This window comes from Kogia breviceps, chromosome 14 (genome assembly GCF_026419965.1).
Source record: "Kogia breviceps isolate mKogBre1 chromosome 14, mKogBre1 haplotype 1, whole genome shotgun sequence".
NCBI lineage: Eukaryota > Metazoa > Chordata > Mammalia > Artiodactyla > Physeteridae > Kogia > Kogia breviceps.
Window position 1 is genome coordinate 65,263,930 of NC_081323.1, and position 16,274 is coordinate 65,280,203.

A 16,274-nucleotide genomic window follows, 5' to 3' on the forward strand; every position below is an offset into this window, starting at 1 on the left:
AGGGTATTGTGCTAAGTGAAATAAGTCAAAGACAAATACTGTATGATATCACTTATATGTAGAATCTAAAACATGTAATGAACTAGTGAATATAACAAAAAAGAAACAGACCCACAGATACAGAAAACAAATTAGTGGTTACCAGAGGGGAGAAGGAATGGGGGGAGGAGCAAGATGGAAGTAGGGGATTAAGAGGTACAAACTATTATGTATAAAATAAGCTACAGGGGACTTCCCTGGGGGCACAGCGGATGGGACTCCACGCTCCCAATGCAGGGGGTCTGGGTTCGATCCCTGGTCAGGGAACTAGATCCCACATGCATAGCACAACTAAGAGTTCGCATGCCACAACTAAGGAGCCTTGGAGCTGCAACTAAGGAGCTTGCCTGCTGCAACTAAGACCTGGTGCAACCAAATAAATGAAGAAATAAATGTTTAATAAAATAAGCTACAAGGAAATATACAACACAGGGAATATAGCCAATATTTTATAACAACTTTAAATGAATTATAACCTTTAAAAATTGTGAATCACTATATTGTACACCTGTAACTTACATAGTATTGTACATCAACTATACTTTAATTAAAAATGTGATATTAAAAAAATATATAGGATGAACAGATTTTTAAAGTTTAAATCTTTGGTTAATATATTTCCATATTACAAAATCCAAAAAGCATAAAATAGCACATAGTAAAGTCTCTCTATAATCCTTAGCACAGTGCTACTGATAGACATTAAAAATGTTATTAGGACTTCCCTGATGGTGCAGTGGTTAAGAATCCACCTGCCAGTGCAGGGGACATGGGTTGAGCCCTGGTCTGGGAAGATCCCACATGCCGCAGAGCAACGAAGCCCGTGTGCCACAACTACTGAGCCTGCGCTCTAGAGCCCACGAGCCACAACTACTGAAGCCCATGTGCCTAGAGCCCGTGCTCCGCAACGAGAAGCCACTGCAGTGAGAAGTCCGCACACTGCAACAAAGAGTAGCCCCCACTAGCCGCAATTAGAGAAAGCCCACGAGCAGCAACGAAGACCCAACACAGCCAAAAAGTAATAAATAAATAAATTTATATATATTTTAAAATGTTATTAGTTTCTTGTAAATCCTTTCATTCAAATACATATATATAATACATTCATTATATAACATTCATTTATATATATAACGTGCTTATACTGTACATTCAAGTGTTTTTCTTCAAATTTTTTTATCTCAAGCTTGGTTCCCGTAAATCTGTCCTTTTTTTTCCCTGAGAGCAGTTTCTTTTTCTTTCTTTCTTTCTTTCTTTTTCTTTCTTTCTTTCTTTCCTTACTTCCCTCCCTCCCACCCTTTCTTTTTTCTTCCTTCCTTCCTTCCTTTCCTTCTTTCTTTCTTTTCTTTCTTTCTCTTTCTTTCTTTCTTTCTTTCTTTCTTTCTTTCTTTCTTTCTTTCTTTCTTTCTTTCTTTCTCTCTCTCTCTCTCCCTTCCTTCCTTCCTTCCTTCCTTCCTTCCTTCCTTCCTTCCTTCCTTTTTGGCTGGACCATGAGGCATGTGGGATTTTAGTTCCCCAACCAGGGATCAAACCCGCTTCCCCTGCAGTGGAAGCACAGAGTCTTATTTTTTTTAATGTAATACTGTTTATTTAACTTCAAAAACATTTCAACATTCTAAACACACAAAAATAAAAATAACAGAACGTTGCAGATTGTGTTTAGTATAGAAGGTTCTTGAACTTTCATCAATGCAGTGGCTCTTGGCTTTGCTGACAATGAAGAGTTCTATGGTTTGTTTAAAAAACAGTTTAAAACTACTGCACTTCAACTAAAAAGGATCCAAAACACTTCTCATGCCAGCTGACCCACCCACCCTTTCCACAGCTAAGAATGCCAGTGGACGCTATGTCTCTATATACAGAAACAAGACAGCCTGAAGCTAAAAGCATGCCCACTTCAGTGTCCACAGGTCCAGCCCCACAGTGCACACCCTGAGCTATGGTCCCTCCGGAAGGCATCGCCCCTACAGCCGCCACGCCAAGCAAGGAGCGTCAAGAGTGTGTCTCGGTTGCTTTGTTCTTTTTACAAACTATAGATATGTACAGTTGAGAACTCGGGATTCCTAGCCAATGACCATAGAGTTAACACACCACCTCACAAATTAAAAAAAAAAAGAAAATGCCAGAAACATCTTTAAATGCCTTGTCACACCAACAGCAAAGTGCACAGAGTGAGGAGAACAGGAGAGCCTTTTCATTTTTAAAATGTTTGGAAACGTGTACAACTTTGATACAGTTTCCGGGTGCTCCAGACACCCATGGCCACTTCATGTGAACAACTGACAATTGCTAGAGCACTCTGAGAGACTACGATATGATCATGATCCAACTGGGTAATTCAACCTAACGAGGGCAACAGACACGTCTTGGGCGAGAGGTGTGTCAATCACGGCGCTCCCTACTCTAAGGTATTCACAAGGAGACAGATCAACAGTTTTTTTTTAATTCATCCTCCTCCTCCTCCTCCTCTTCTTCGTCCTCGTCTTCTTCATCTTCCTCTTCCACCTTTTTCTGGGCAACTTTAGAAGGACCCTTGGCTCCATCAAACTTCCCTTTAGACTTATGGTCTGCGACATCCTTCTCCTATTTCTCCTTCAGCTTCGCTGCCTTGTTGATGTATGGCTGCTTCTCGCTGTCGCTTAAGTTATTCCACATCTCGCCCAGCTTCTTTGCCACATCTCCAACAGAGGTGCCAGGGTTTGTAGATTTGACCTTGGGGCGGAATTCGGAACAGAACAGGAAAAATCCAGACGGTGGCCTCTTGGGGGCATTCGGGTCCTTCTTCTTTCCTCCCTTAGCCGGTCCGTAATTCTTCATTTCCCAATCATAGCGCACTTTATCTGCCTTTGCCATTTCATCAAATTTAGACTTCTCTTTCCCAGACATTGTCTCCCACCTCTCGGAGCACTTCTTGGAAAATTCTGCCAAATTGACAGGGACCTCGGGGTTTTTCTTCTTATGGTCCTCTCTGCACGTCTGCACAAAGAAGGCATAAGCAGACATCTTGCCGTTTGGTTTCCTGGGATCACCTTTAGCCATTTGACTGTATTTTTCGCTAGCCTGGGCAGCTGCAGGGCAGGACGCGCGGCTCAGCGCTCCACAGCCTCGCGCTAGCTGCCTCCACGAGAGCTGCCTCGAAGCACAGAGGCTTCACCAGTGGACCGTGAGGGAAATCCCTCTAGTTCTTCTTCACATACAGCTCAATACCTTGCTTTTTTCACTAAATATATATTTGGGAGAGCTTTCCATTTGGGGCGTTAAGGAGCTTTCTAATTCTTTTTTATGAACACAGAGTATTCCATTGAGTGGATGTATCATAATCAATTTTGTGTGTGTGTGTGGTGCCGCACAGCTCGTAGGGTCTCATTTCCCCGACTAGGGATCGAACCAAGGCCCATGGTAGTGAAAGCACCGAGTCCTAACCACTGGACTGCCAGGGAAGTCCCTATCATAATCAATTTAACTTGTTTCCTTTTTTTAAAAATTCAATGTTTTCTCTTATTTATTTATGGCCACACCCCAGGGCATGAGGAACTTCCCCAACCAGGGACTGAACTAGTGCCCCCTGCATTGGAGGAGCAGTCTTTTTTTTTTTTTTTACTTTTTTTTTGCGGGGGGATAAATATTTATTTGTTTTTGGCTGCATCGGGTCTTAGTTGCAGTGCACTGGCTTCTCTCTACTTGTGGCTCACAGGCTCATTAGTTGTGGTGCGTGGGCTCAGTAGTTGAGGTGTGCAGGCTTAATTGCCCCGCAGCATGTGGGATCTTAGTTCCCTGACCAGGGATTGAACCCATGTCCCCTGCATTGGAAGGTGGATTCTTAACCACTGGACCACCAGAGAAGCCCTGACTTGTTTCCTATTGATGGACATTTTGGTTGTTTCTATTATAATAAATGTTTTTAAGCAATAATAAATTCGGACCTAATAAATAGATATGGACCAATTGGCTGCTAATGATTGACCACTGACTTTAAGAATCCCGAAGGCTATTTAGTCTAGTTCCCCCACCCCAAACAAACAAATAAAAATCATAAGTGCCTTGCCTAAGATCTTATAGCTAGTTAGTGGCAGAGGCTAGACTAAAATCTGATAGCCCTGAGTATGAGTCCTCTTTTCAGCAAATCAGTATAATTATCATTTCATTGCATTGTAAAGAGTTTCCTTAAAAAATATATCATCTTAGAGATTTGAATTTGAGCTGAGAAAGGATAATGTAGCATTTTACTTTCCCCTCACCACCAGAACATTTTAATCTTTTTTAAGAAGTAGTATATGAACATGGTTAACAAAGAAAAAGTGAAATAGGACTAAAGGCTATACAGTGAAAAGTAAGTCTTCCTCCAACCCATGACCGCCCAGTCTTTGATGGCCCTTTCCCAGAAACAATCATTGTTATCAGTGTCTGGGATACTTATTCAGAGAGTCTGTGCAAAACCCAGCATATTTATTTATATGAGTCTGTGTGCATGTGTGTGTTTTAAGTAAATGGTAGGAAACTACACATCTTGTTCTGTACCTTCCCTTCTTTGTCCCACCCTCCTTTTTTTTTTTTTTTTTTTTAATGGTATGTGGGCCTCACTGTTGTGGCCTCTCCCGTTGTGGAGCACAGGCTCCGGACGCTCAGGCTCAGCGGCCATGGCTCACGGGCCCAGCCGCTCCGCAGCATGTGGGATCTTCCCAGACCGGGGCACGAACCCGTGTCCCCTGCATCGGCAGGCGGATTCTCAACCACTGCGCCACCAGGGAAGCCCGACCCTCCTTTTTTTAAAACATCTTTATTGGAGTATAATTGCTTTATAATAGTGTGTTAGTTTCTGCTTTATAACGAAGTGAATCAGCTATACATATACATATATCCCCATATCTCCTCCCTCTTGCGTCTCCCACACACCCTCCCTATCCAACCCCTCTAAGTGGTCACAAACTACCGAGCTGATCTCCCCGTGCTATGCCGCTGCTTCCCACTAGCTATCTATTTTACATTTGGTAGTCCATGTCCCTCTCTCACTTCGTCCCAGGTTACCCTTCCCCCTCCCCACGTCCTCAAGTCCATTCTCTAGTAGGTCTCTGTCTTTATTCCTGTCCTGCCCCTAGGTTCTTCAGAACCATTTTTTAAATTCCATATATATGTGTTAGCATACGGTGTTTGTTTTTCTCTTTCTGACTTACTTCACTCTGTATGACAGTCTCTAGGTCCATCCGCCTCACTACAAATAACTCAATTTAGTTTCTCTTTATGGCTGAGTAATATTCCATTGTATATATGTGCTACAACTTCTTTATCCGTTCATCTGTCGATGGACACTTAGGTTGCTTCCATGTCCTGGCTATTGTAAATAGAGCTGCAATGAACTTTGTGGTATGTGACTCTTTTTGAATTATGGTTTTCTCTGGGTATATGCCCAGTAGTGGGATTGCTGGGTCATATGGTAGTTCTATTTGCAGTTTTTTTAAGGAACCTCCATACTGTTCTCCATAGTGGCTGTATCAATTTACATTCCCACCAACAGTGCAAGAGTGTTCCCTTTTCTCCACACCCTCTCCAGCATTTATTGTTTGCAGATTTTTTGATGATGGCCATTCTGACTGGTGTGAGGTGATACTTCATTGTAGATCTGATTTGCATTTCTCTAATGATCAGTGATGTTGAGCATCCTTTCATGTGTTTGTTGGCAGTCTGTATATCTTCTTTGGAGAAATGTCTATTTAGATCTTCTGCCCATATTTGGATTGGGTTGTTGGTTTTTTGATATTCAGCTGCATGAGCTGCTTGTAAATTTTGGAGATTAATCCTTTGTCAGTTGCTTCGTTTGCAAATATTTTCTCCCATTCTGAGGGTTGTCTTTTCATCTTGTTTATGGTTTCCTTTGCTGTGTAAATGCTTTTTAGTTTCATTAGGTCTCATTTGTTTATTTTTGTTTTTATTTCCATTTCTCTAGGAGGTGGGTCAAAAAGGATCTTGCTGTGATTTATGTCATAGAGTGATCTGTCTATGTTTTCCTCTAAAAGTTTTATAGTGTCTGGCCTTACATTTAGGTCTTTAAGCCATTTTGAGTTTATTTTTGTGTATGGTGTTAGGGAGTGCTCTAATTTCATTCTTTTACATGTAGCTGTCCAGTTTTCCCAGCACCACTTATTGAAGAGACTGTCTTTTCTCCATTGTATATTCTTGCCTCCTTTATCAAAAATAAGGTGACCATATATGTGTGGGTTTATCTCTGGGCTTTCTGTCCTGTTCCATTGATTTATATTTCTGTTCTTGTGCCAGTACCATACTGTCTTTATTACTGTAGCTTTGTAGTATAGTCTGAAGTCCAGAAGCCTGATTCCTCCAGCTCCGTTTTTCTTTCTCAAGATTGCTTTGGCTATTCGGGGTCTTTTGTGTTTCCATACAAATTGTGAAATGTTTTGCTCTAGTTCTGTGAAAACTGCTGTTGGTAGCTTGATAGGGATTGCACTGCATCTGTAGATTGCTTTGGATAGTATAGTCATTTTCACAATGTTGATTATTCCAATCCAAGAACATGGCATATCTCTCCATCTGTTTGTATCATCTTTAATTTCTTTCATCGGTGTCTTTAGTTTTCTGCATACAGGTCTTTTGTTTCCTTAGGTAGGTTTATTCCTAGGTATTTTATTCTTTTTGTTGCAATGGTAAATTGGAGTGTTTCCTTAATTTCTTTTCAGATTTTTCATCATTAGTGTATAGGAATGCAAGAGATTTCTGTGCATTAATTTTGTATCCTGCTACTTTACCAGATTCATTGATTAGCTCTAGCAGTTTCCTGGTAGCATCTTTAGGATTCTCTATGTATAGTATCATGTCATCTGCAAACAGGGACAGCTTTACTTCTTCTTTTCCGATTTGGATTCCTTTTATTTCTTTTTCTTCTCTGCTTGCTGTGGCTAAAACTTCCAAAACTATGTTGAATAATAGTGGTGAGAGTGGACAACCTTTTCTTGTCTGATCTTAGTGGAAATGGTTTCAGTTTTTCACCACTGAGGACGATGTTGGCTGTGGGTTTGTCATATATGGCCTGTATTATGTTGAGGTAAGTTCCCTCTATGCCTACTTTCTGGAGAGTTTTTTTCATAAATGGGTGTTGAATTTTGTCAAAAGTTTTTTTCTGCATCTATTGAGATGATCATATGGTTTTTCTCTTTCAGTTTGTTAATATGGTTTATCACATTGATTGAATTGTGTATATTGAAGAATCCTTGCATTACTGGGATAAACCTCACTTGATCATGGTGTATGATCCTTTTAATGTGCTGTTGGATTCTGTTTGCTAGTATTTTGTTGAGGATTTTTGCATCTATGTTCATCAGTGATATTGGTCTGTAGTTTTCTTTGTGACATCTTTGTCTGGTTTTGGTATCAGGGTGATGGTGGCCTCGTAGAATGAGTTTTGGAGTGTTCCTCCCTCTGCTATATTTTGGAAGAGTTTGAGAAGGATAGGTGTTAGCTCTTCTCTAAATGTTTGATAGAATTCGCCTGTGAAGCCATCTGGTCCTGGGCTTTTGTTTGTTGGAAGATTTTTTTTTTTTCTTTTGCAGTACGTGGGCCTCTCACTGTTATGGCCTCTCCCGTTGTGGGGCACAGGCTCCAGGTGCACAGGCTCAGCAGCCACAGCTCACGGGCCCAGCTGCTCAGCGGCATGTGGGATCTTCCCAGACTGGGGCATGAACCCTTGTCCCCTGCATTGGCAGGCAGACTCTTAACCACTGAGCCACCAGGGAAGCCCTGTTGGAAGATTTGTGTGTATGTGTGTGTGTGTGTGTGTGTGTGTGCAGTAAGTGGGCCTCTCACTGTTGTGGCCTCTCCTGTTGCGAAGCACAGGCTCCAGACACCCAAGCTCAGAGACCATGGCTCATGGGCCCAGCTGCTCCACGGCATGTGGGATCTTCCCGGACCGGGGCACGAACCCACATCCCCTGCATTGGCAGGCGGACTCCCAACCACTGTGCCAGCAGGGAAGCCCTGTTGGAAGACTTTTAATCACAGTCTCAATTTCAGTGCTTGTGATTGGTCTGTTTATATTTTCTGTTTCTTCCTGGTTCAGTCTCAGAAGGTTGTGCTTTTCTAAGAATGTGTCTATTTCTTCCATGTTGTCCATTTTATTGGCATATAGTTGCTTGTAGTAATCACTCATGATTCTTCGTATTTCTGCAGTGTCAGTTGTTACTTCTTCCTTTTCATTTCTAATTCTGTTAATTTGTGTCTTCTCCCTTTTTTTCTGATGAGTCTGGCTAATAGTTTATCAATTTTGTTTATCTTCTCAAAGAACCGGCTTTTAGTTTTATTGATCTTTGCTACTGTTTCCTTCATTTCTTGTTCATTTATTTCTTATCTGATATTTATGATTTCTTTCCTTCTGCTAACTTTGGGTTTTTTTTGTTCTTCTTTCTCTAATTGCTTTAGGTGTAAGGTTAGGTTGTTTACTTGAGATGTTTCTTGTTTCTTGAGGTAGGATTGTGTTGCTATAAACTTCCCTCTTAGAACTGCTTTTGCTGCATCCCACTGGTTTTGGGTCGTCGTGTTTGTTTTCATTGTCATTTGTCCCCCTCCCCCTTTTAAAGTTTCTCTAAAGTTGTTAATATGCAAATTAAATCTGACTTTACATGTTTGTAAACTCCTTGATGGCTAAAATCATCTCTCTCTTTTGTTTCTCCCACAGGTCATATAATATACACTGAAGTATTTTGGACTTAGTTTTATTCTTCTAATAATTAAGGTCATACTTGACATCATCCTGAAAAAGAATCAATGTGTGATCTGTTCAACACCATTCTAAGCATTTCATTTAATGTCTCTGGCATAGTCAAAACTCAGTTGTGAGAAGGCTAGAGATAGTGACAGTGAAAAACAAAATAGCATTGTTCAAAGAGTCTTATTTTTACCTTTGGTCTTACCCAAGGCTTCTAAAACTGGAGTTACTAAAATTGATATTATTTTTTATTTAGTACATACTAAGTGCCAGATACTATATGAGGCACAAGGATGATTCAGTCTCTGCAGAAGTCATTTCCTTTCTCTCTGTTTTCAATGTTGTACAGCAAGAAATTAAGGGCTGAGTAGTCCATAACTAGATAATCAAGCCCAAAATAATCAGGCATTGGCTGCAGTTTTTAAAATAAGTTTTAAAAGCCATAGGAAACAAACTATAAGTAATAAGATGCAAAATATTCAAGGTGTTACTGCTGGGAAATTTATGAATTATTTTCTTCTTTTCTACAATAAATCCATCTCTCTATCTCACACGTCAGTTTTCACCTGACTGCAACTACATTTCTCACATTTACCTGAAAATAAATGGGCAAATACTACTGTCATTTAATTAAAACCCACTCTGTAGTGCTCACTGTGCCATACTCTGTGGTTTGTGCTTTACATGCTCTAATCTAATCCTTACAATAGCCCTAAAATAGCTCAAAAAATTGTTATCCCCATTTTATAGATAAGGTAATTGAAGTTCTCAGAACATTTAGGCAGTTGCCCAAAGTAATAGAGTAAATGACAGATCTGGGGTTTGATTCCTATTCTTTGTGACTCAGCTCTAAAGGGTGAAACTCCATCAGTAAAACCCATGAAACTTTTTTTTAATTTTAAAATTAATATTGTTAATGTGATTATTTACCCATCCCCCATGTTCTATGACTTAATATACTTCATTAAATTAAATAAGCATGGAAGACTATATGCCTTTTAGTCACTTGCACAAAAATAAGGAAAGAAAACTGCATTTTGACAAGTGCCAAATATCATAAATTATATGAGAGTATAATTATAGACTGTATGTAGTATAAGGCTTCCAATATTACAGTCTGCAAAACTAATGTGAATTCCCCACCATGTTAAGATCTCTCATAGTTTGACTCTGCTAGACAAAATGGCACAAGGGTCATTACTTATGATTAACAAAGTGATGCAGAACTTTTGGAAAAGTCGAAAGGGGCTGTAATTAGGAGATTAACTCATTATTTCTGCAGTAGTCTGGTTTGATCAGCCTGAGAAAGGGTACTTTTCTAGTTCTTGTTTCTGAAAGGAGTGAGCTGAAAGTTTAACCCTGTGAGCTAGGTCAAGGTGTACAGCTCTAGAGCCTGATGCTGTTTCTGCGGTGCCACTCTTTCTCCTCAACGTGCTTTTATATCACACAGTATGTATTTGCCACACTATTTTAATAAACAGGGAATGGATACTACAGCAAAATATGGTTCTAAGGCTTTCTTTTTTTTTTTTTTTTTTTTTGCGGTACGCGGGCCTCTCACTGTTGTGGCCTCTCTCATTGCAGAGCACAGGCTCCGGACGCGCATGCTCAGCGGCCATAGCTCACGGGCCCAGCTGCTCCACGGCATGTGGGATCCTCCCGGACCGGGGCATGAACCCGTGTCCCCTGCATCGGCAGGCAGATTCTCAACCACTGTGCCACCAGGGAAGCCCGTTCTAAGGCTTTCTTTATCCTTTGTTATATAAGTAAAGTTTTAGTTAAATGATTTAGTGTAACTGAGCAGGACCCTGTGGAACCTTCCCAGGACAGACGATCCCCCCCCAACCCCCATCCTCCACCTGCCTCTTGTTTGTAGAAAAACTTTAGCCTCCTAGGCCTTCCTCCAGTTCCAAAGAATAAATTTAATCAGAGAAATGAGAAAATGCAGAGGAAAATAGGCAAGCAAGACAAAATAATAGTTTTGCTATTAAACAAAGTGAAGGACATTTAGTACCTTCTCAAGGACTATAGATAATATCCTAAGCCATATCCTTTGAGCTGTTTTGCAGATACTGGAACCCCCAGAAGGTAGAAGAAGTTAACTGTATGCTGCCCACAAGCACATAGACCCCAGGCCAGTTGGAACCAGAAGACCTAGCTGACCAAAGATTTATGGCTCAGATAATGTTCCAACCACAAGTGAGACATGATGGCTACTTTTGTGTGAACAAGACAATCATCTCTGAAAATAGAAGATTGCCACCTCCCCAGAATGTAGTCCTTTCCTCTTTTCCCTGTGTAATCGCCAAGCAAAACCTGGGGAGTAGGGATTTGGTTCTTTGGGACATGACTCCACCTTCTCCCCAGGATTGCTGGCTTCCTCAATAAAGCCATCTTTCCTTTTCACCCAACACTTGCCTCTCGGTATTGGATTCCTGAGCAAAGAGCAGGTGAACCTGAGTTCAGTAACATTAGTATGGAGAAAATTTTCCAGTACCATTATCAGATTATATCATGGTGAATTGCTGTTAAATAATATATTACTTCTTCTGAAATTTAACATCCACTTAGCTTAGATTTCTGTACTTTGTGTCTTGCTTTACAAAAGGCTAATATAATTTGAATATAAAGAAGGAAAAGGAATAAGTATTTGCATTACAAAAGGATCCCTGGACAATTATTCATTTATTTTAGGATTCCAATTTTGGCTGTTTTCTCAGTGGATTCTCTTCTTCTTACCCACCACCACCCTCCTCCAAATGACTGTTACCTCAACCCTGGACTGACTAAAATCCTAAACGATACCCCATTTTCTACTCTTGCCATGGGGTCTTTCACACACTTTTCTTCCTGCCTTCAAAGCACTGTCCCCTCACAGTCTCCTGACCCCTTCACCCTTAGTGATTTTCTTTTTTTGGCCATGCCACATGCAGGACCTTTAGTTCCCCAACGGGGGACTGAACCTGTGCCCCCTGCAGTAGAAGCATGAAGTCTTAACCACTGGATCATCAGGGAAGACCCCCTTAGTGCTTTTTAAATTTCAACTCAATAATCACTTTCTCAAGGAAAGTTCCCAGAACCCCCTAAAGATATAAATTATGCACATTATAGAACCCCACAGCACTATGTATTCTCCTGTAAAGGAATTAATAGATTTGTAAGTGTGATCAATGATACATTTGATCAATGTCTGTTTCTCTCACTAGATGGCAAACTCCACGAGGCAAGGACCATTACTGTTGCTGTTGTTGTTAGCTGAGCACATACTTCCAGTGCCTAGCACAGGGCCTGGTACCTAGGTGTTCAATAAATGTTTGTTGAATAGATGAATATAGATATTAACTACTATTGGACTGAAAGTCTGTAGGCAAAGATAAAGTTGAGGTTTGTTAGTTTCTTCCAACCAAAGATCAATTAGAAAGACAGATAAAACAAAGTCCTGAAATTATGCCAATAAAACAATAGAAAATATGTTATTGATTCATAACTTAAGTCAGATGCAGTTGCCTTCTAAGGAATTTAGGGAAGAAATTAAGGTACTTTACTCTGTAGCATCCTTCTGGTAAAAATCTGAAAAACATTCCAAATAGGCATTAAATAGCACGAGTCTCTTGCGCATTACCACCATTTCCCAACAGAATAAAATGGAAGTATTTTTTAATATCCTCCAAGAATATTAAAGGCAAAAATGAAAATTTTATGACTGTTTACAATACAATTTTGTATACTGTTTTACCTTTTTTTCTCTAGTTGTTTCTTATATATTTTGTGTCTTCAATTGGACTAAAAGTTCACTAAGGCCCTGCTTTATATCAGTGGTTCTTAATTTTGGCAATATTGTCTCCTAGGGGCATTTGACATGTCTAGAGACTTGCTTTTCATAATGGGGAGGAGGGGAATGCTACTATCACCTAGTGGGTGGAGACCAGAGATACTGCTAAATATCCTACAATGCGCAGGACAGTCTCCTTCCCTCATGAAGCATTATCTGGACCAAAATATCAATAGTGCCAAGGCTGAGAAACTCTGCTTTATACTTCTCTGGGAAAAGGAAGGCTCTAAATTAATGGTCTTGGGATATATTTATACTATTATTTAATAATATATTAAATACATTATATTGTATATAATTATTATAATTAGATAGCAATACAATTTATATGTATTTTTATTATATAAAATTACATATACTGTGTGTAAATATGATACTTTAATTAGTAAACATATATACATTATTAATTAATATACCTTAACTGTATGAATTAAAGATACACAGGGACTTCCCTGGTGGTCCAGTGGCAAACAATCTGCCTTACAATGCAAGGGACGCTGGTTCGATCCCTGGTCAGGAAAATAAGATCCCACATGCTTCGGGGCAACTAAGCCCATGAGCCACAACTACTGAGCTCACAGGCCTTAACTAGAGAGCCCGCTTGCTGCAAACTACAGAGCCCATGTGCCCTGGAGTCCGCGCCACAACTAGAGAAGAGAAACCCCACATGCCACAACTAGAGAGAAGCCCACACACTGCATCAAAAGAGCTCCCATGCCTCAACGAAGATCCTGCGTGCTGCAACTAAGACCCGATGCAGCCAAAATAAATAAAATAAATAAATAAATAATAAAGATATATAGTTGAGATCTTGCATTAAGGAATGGCGTTTTTGTAAAGTTAAGTGACATAAAATAATCGTTGACTGTTTTTGGAAAGGGGAAAGGGACGATGGGATATCTATTATTCGTTTTGCTATTTAGAAATTGTTCATTTGAATAATCCCTGCCATATAGTCATTTGAAAAACATTTCTGGAGCATTAATAGTGACACTTTCATCTACAGCAAAGGTACAATATGACCTTACCTCTAAAGATTGGGTTAGAGGAGGGCGCCTGACTCAAATTTGGCCAGTGAAAAATTATTTTCTGGTGCTTTAAGATATCCTGTATCCTTAGAACAAATTCTCCTTTTCTGCTTAAACTAGCTTGAGATAGTTTCTGTTATTTTCAAGCCAAGAGGCTTTAACCAAGAAAACTACTCCTAGGGATGACTGTAAAATTCATCTCTAGGGGAAGACTGCTCTTTTGAAAAACAGTTCAATGAGTCTTCTGGGTATATGAAAGTAAAATTTCATTCTGGAGTGAAGAAGCTCAGAACAATTATGAACAACTGTAATGCACAGTAATGTAAAGGGATGACTTCTTTGTGAGCAAGGCTGCATCTTTGCAGAGCATGTTAATTCTTGTTTGCTTGTTGTTGTTGGAGAAGGAGAGGTCTTTATTATTTTTTTTTATTAGATTTGGAGACAAAAAGAGATCAGAGTCTGGGAAAGGCAAGATTGGATAAAGGAGGCTTTTCCCTGGCCAGCTGAGTTGGCCCATGGAACAGAGTGAGTAGAGGATCCCCAATGAAGAAACAGGACCAAGGAACTCCAATAGTAATTATCCTATTTAGTTTTAGGATTTTTCTTGCATTGTGCTCAGGTTTCACTGAAAAAACATTTTAACTTAGGAGTCTTGTCTTAACTGTGCTTTGTGAGAATAAGGAAGGAGTTGTGCTCAAGCTTAAGGACAAGGTATTGCTGGCAGTGTCTAGTGGCACAACCACTTTGGAAAGCTCTTTATTTCTTTTCTTTATTTTTTACTGAAGTATACTTGATTTACAATGTTGTGTTACTGCTGTACAGCGAAGTGACTGTTCTATATATATATATATATATATATATATATATATATATATATACATTCTTTTTTTAAAGAGTATTTTTAAAAATTATTTATTTATTTTGGCTGTGCCGGGTCTTAGTTGCGGCATGTGGGATCTTTAGTTGTGGCATGCGGGCTTCTTAGTTGCAGCATGTGGACTCTTAGGATCTAGTTCCCCAATCAGGAGTCAAACCTGGACCCCCTGCATTGGGAGTGCCAAGTCCTACCCACTGGACCACCAGGGAAGTCCCTATATACATTCTTTTTCATATTCTTTTCAATTATTTTTTTAAAATTTATTTATTTTTGGCTGCACTGGGTCTTCGTTGCTGTGCGTGGGCTTTCTCTAGTTGCAGCGAGCTGGGGCTACTCTTCGTTGTGGTGCATGGGCTTCTCATTGCGTTAGCTTCTCTTGTTGCAGAGCACCAGCTCTAGGCAAGCAGGCTTAGTAGTTGTAGCTCTGGGGCTCTAGTGTGCAGGCTCAGTAGTTGTGGCGCATGGGCTTAGTTGCTCCACATCATGTGGGATCTTCCTGGACCAGGGATTGAACCTGTGTCCCCTGCATTGGCAGGCGGATTCTTAACCACTGCACCACCAGGGAAGCCCTCATTATGTTTTATCAGAAGATACTGAATACAGTTCCCTGTGCTATAAAGTAGGACCTTATTGTTTATCCATTCTATATATACCAGTTTGCAACTGCTAATCCCAAACTCCCATGGAAAGCTCTTTGACTGTGTCTTGTATACCCCCCAAGCCAGCAACTCTACCCTAGAAAAATTCTTGCACAGATGAATCAGGAGACTATTATAAGAATATTCATAGCAATGTACATAACAGTGGGAGGGAGTGTGGAAAGGAAAAAATCTAAACGTTGGAGATAAGAATGGATTTATAAATCATGGTATGTTCATATAATGGAACACTACATAGCAGGGAAAACACAATTACATACAACAGGGATGGATTCTAGAAGCATAATGTTAATTGAAAAGAAGTAGCAGCATAATACAGCATGGAAGTAATTTTATCATTGAAAGACAAGTGAAAATAAACAGTATATTGTCTGGGAATATATATGGTAATTGCATAAAGAAAAGTTGAAATGATTTTTTAAAAATCAGGATAGTGATTACCTTGAGAGGAAGCAGGGAGAAGGTGGGATATGGAAGGAGCACACAGGAAGAATCAATAATACAGGTTGTTTCATAAGTTGGGTGTACATTCACAGGTGTTCACTTTACTATGTTTTATAACTTACATTAATATATATTCTTTTTTACATATCAGACTTTCTAAAAATGAAAGAATAAAGTAATTGTCAAATTGCTTGACAGTACCGAGTTAAACTTCTGGCTGAGAGTGCAAAGAATTGTTTTTTTTTTTTAAGCTCTGGGGGTGGAGGGGTGAAGATTCCCACTTAAACAGCTGTCTTGAACATCTTTGTGAGCTAGGGCGTAACTTCCTCTGTTTTGGGGACATGAATGATTTCTGCCCAGCATTCCGCAGGAACTCTAAAGCTGTGAGAGGAGAAATGGTGAGACCATATGGAGACAGCAGAAGGACAGTTACATTGTTGCAAAAAACAGAACAGTGCTTTATATTCAACAAGTTGCTGTAGCTGGTCTACGTCCTTTTTATCTAGTTCTATACAGTTTCCAAAGGTTGCAACATTTTCCCTTCTTAGAAACTATGGGGAGGGACACTCCCTCTTTCCCTCTGCCTCCTTCCCACCCACCCTGCCTTGGCACCTGTTGTTCCCTATGCTTGGAAGACCCTTCCCTGCTTTGTTGGTCGGCCGACTCGGTACCTCCTTTAATATTT

At 40.0% G+C, this 16,274-nt stretch overlaps 1 pseudogene; it reads right to left on the bottom strand.

The window, feature by feature from the left end:
- Positions 1-2,466: 2,466 nt before the first annotated feature.
- LOC131741599 (high mobility group protein B3 pseudogene) lies at positions 2,467-3,093 on the bottom strand (annotated as a pseudogene).
- Between the last annotated feature and the right edge of the window lie 13,181 nt (positions 3,094-16,274).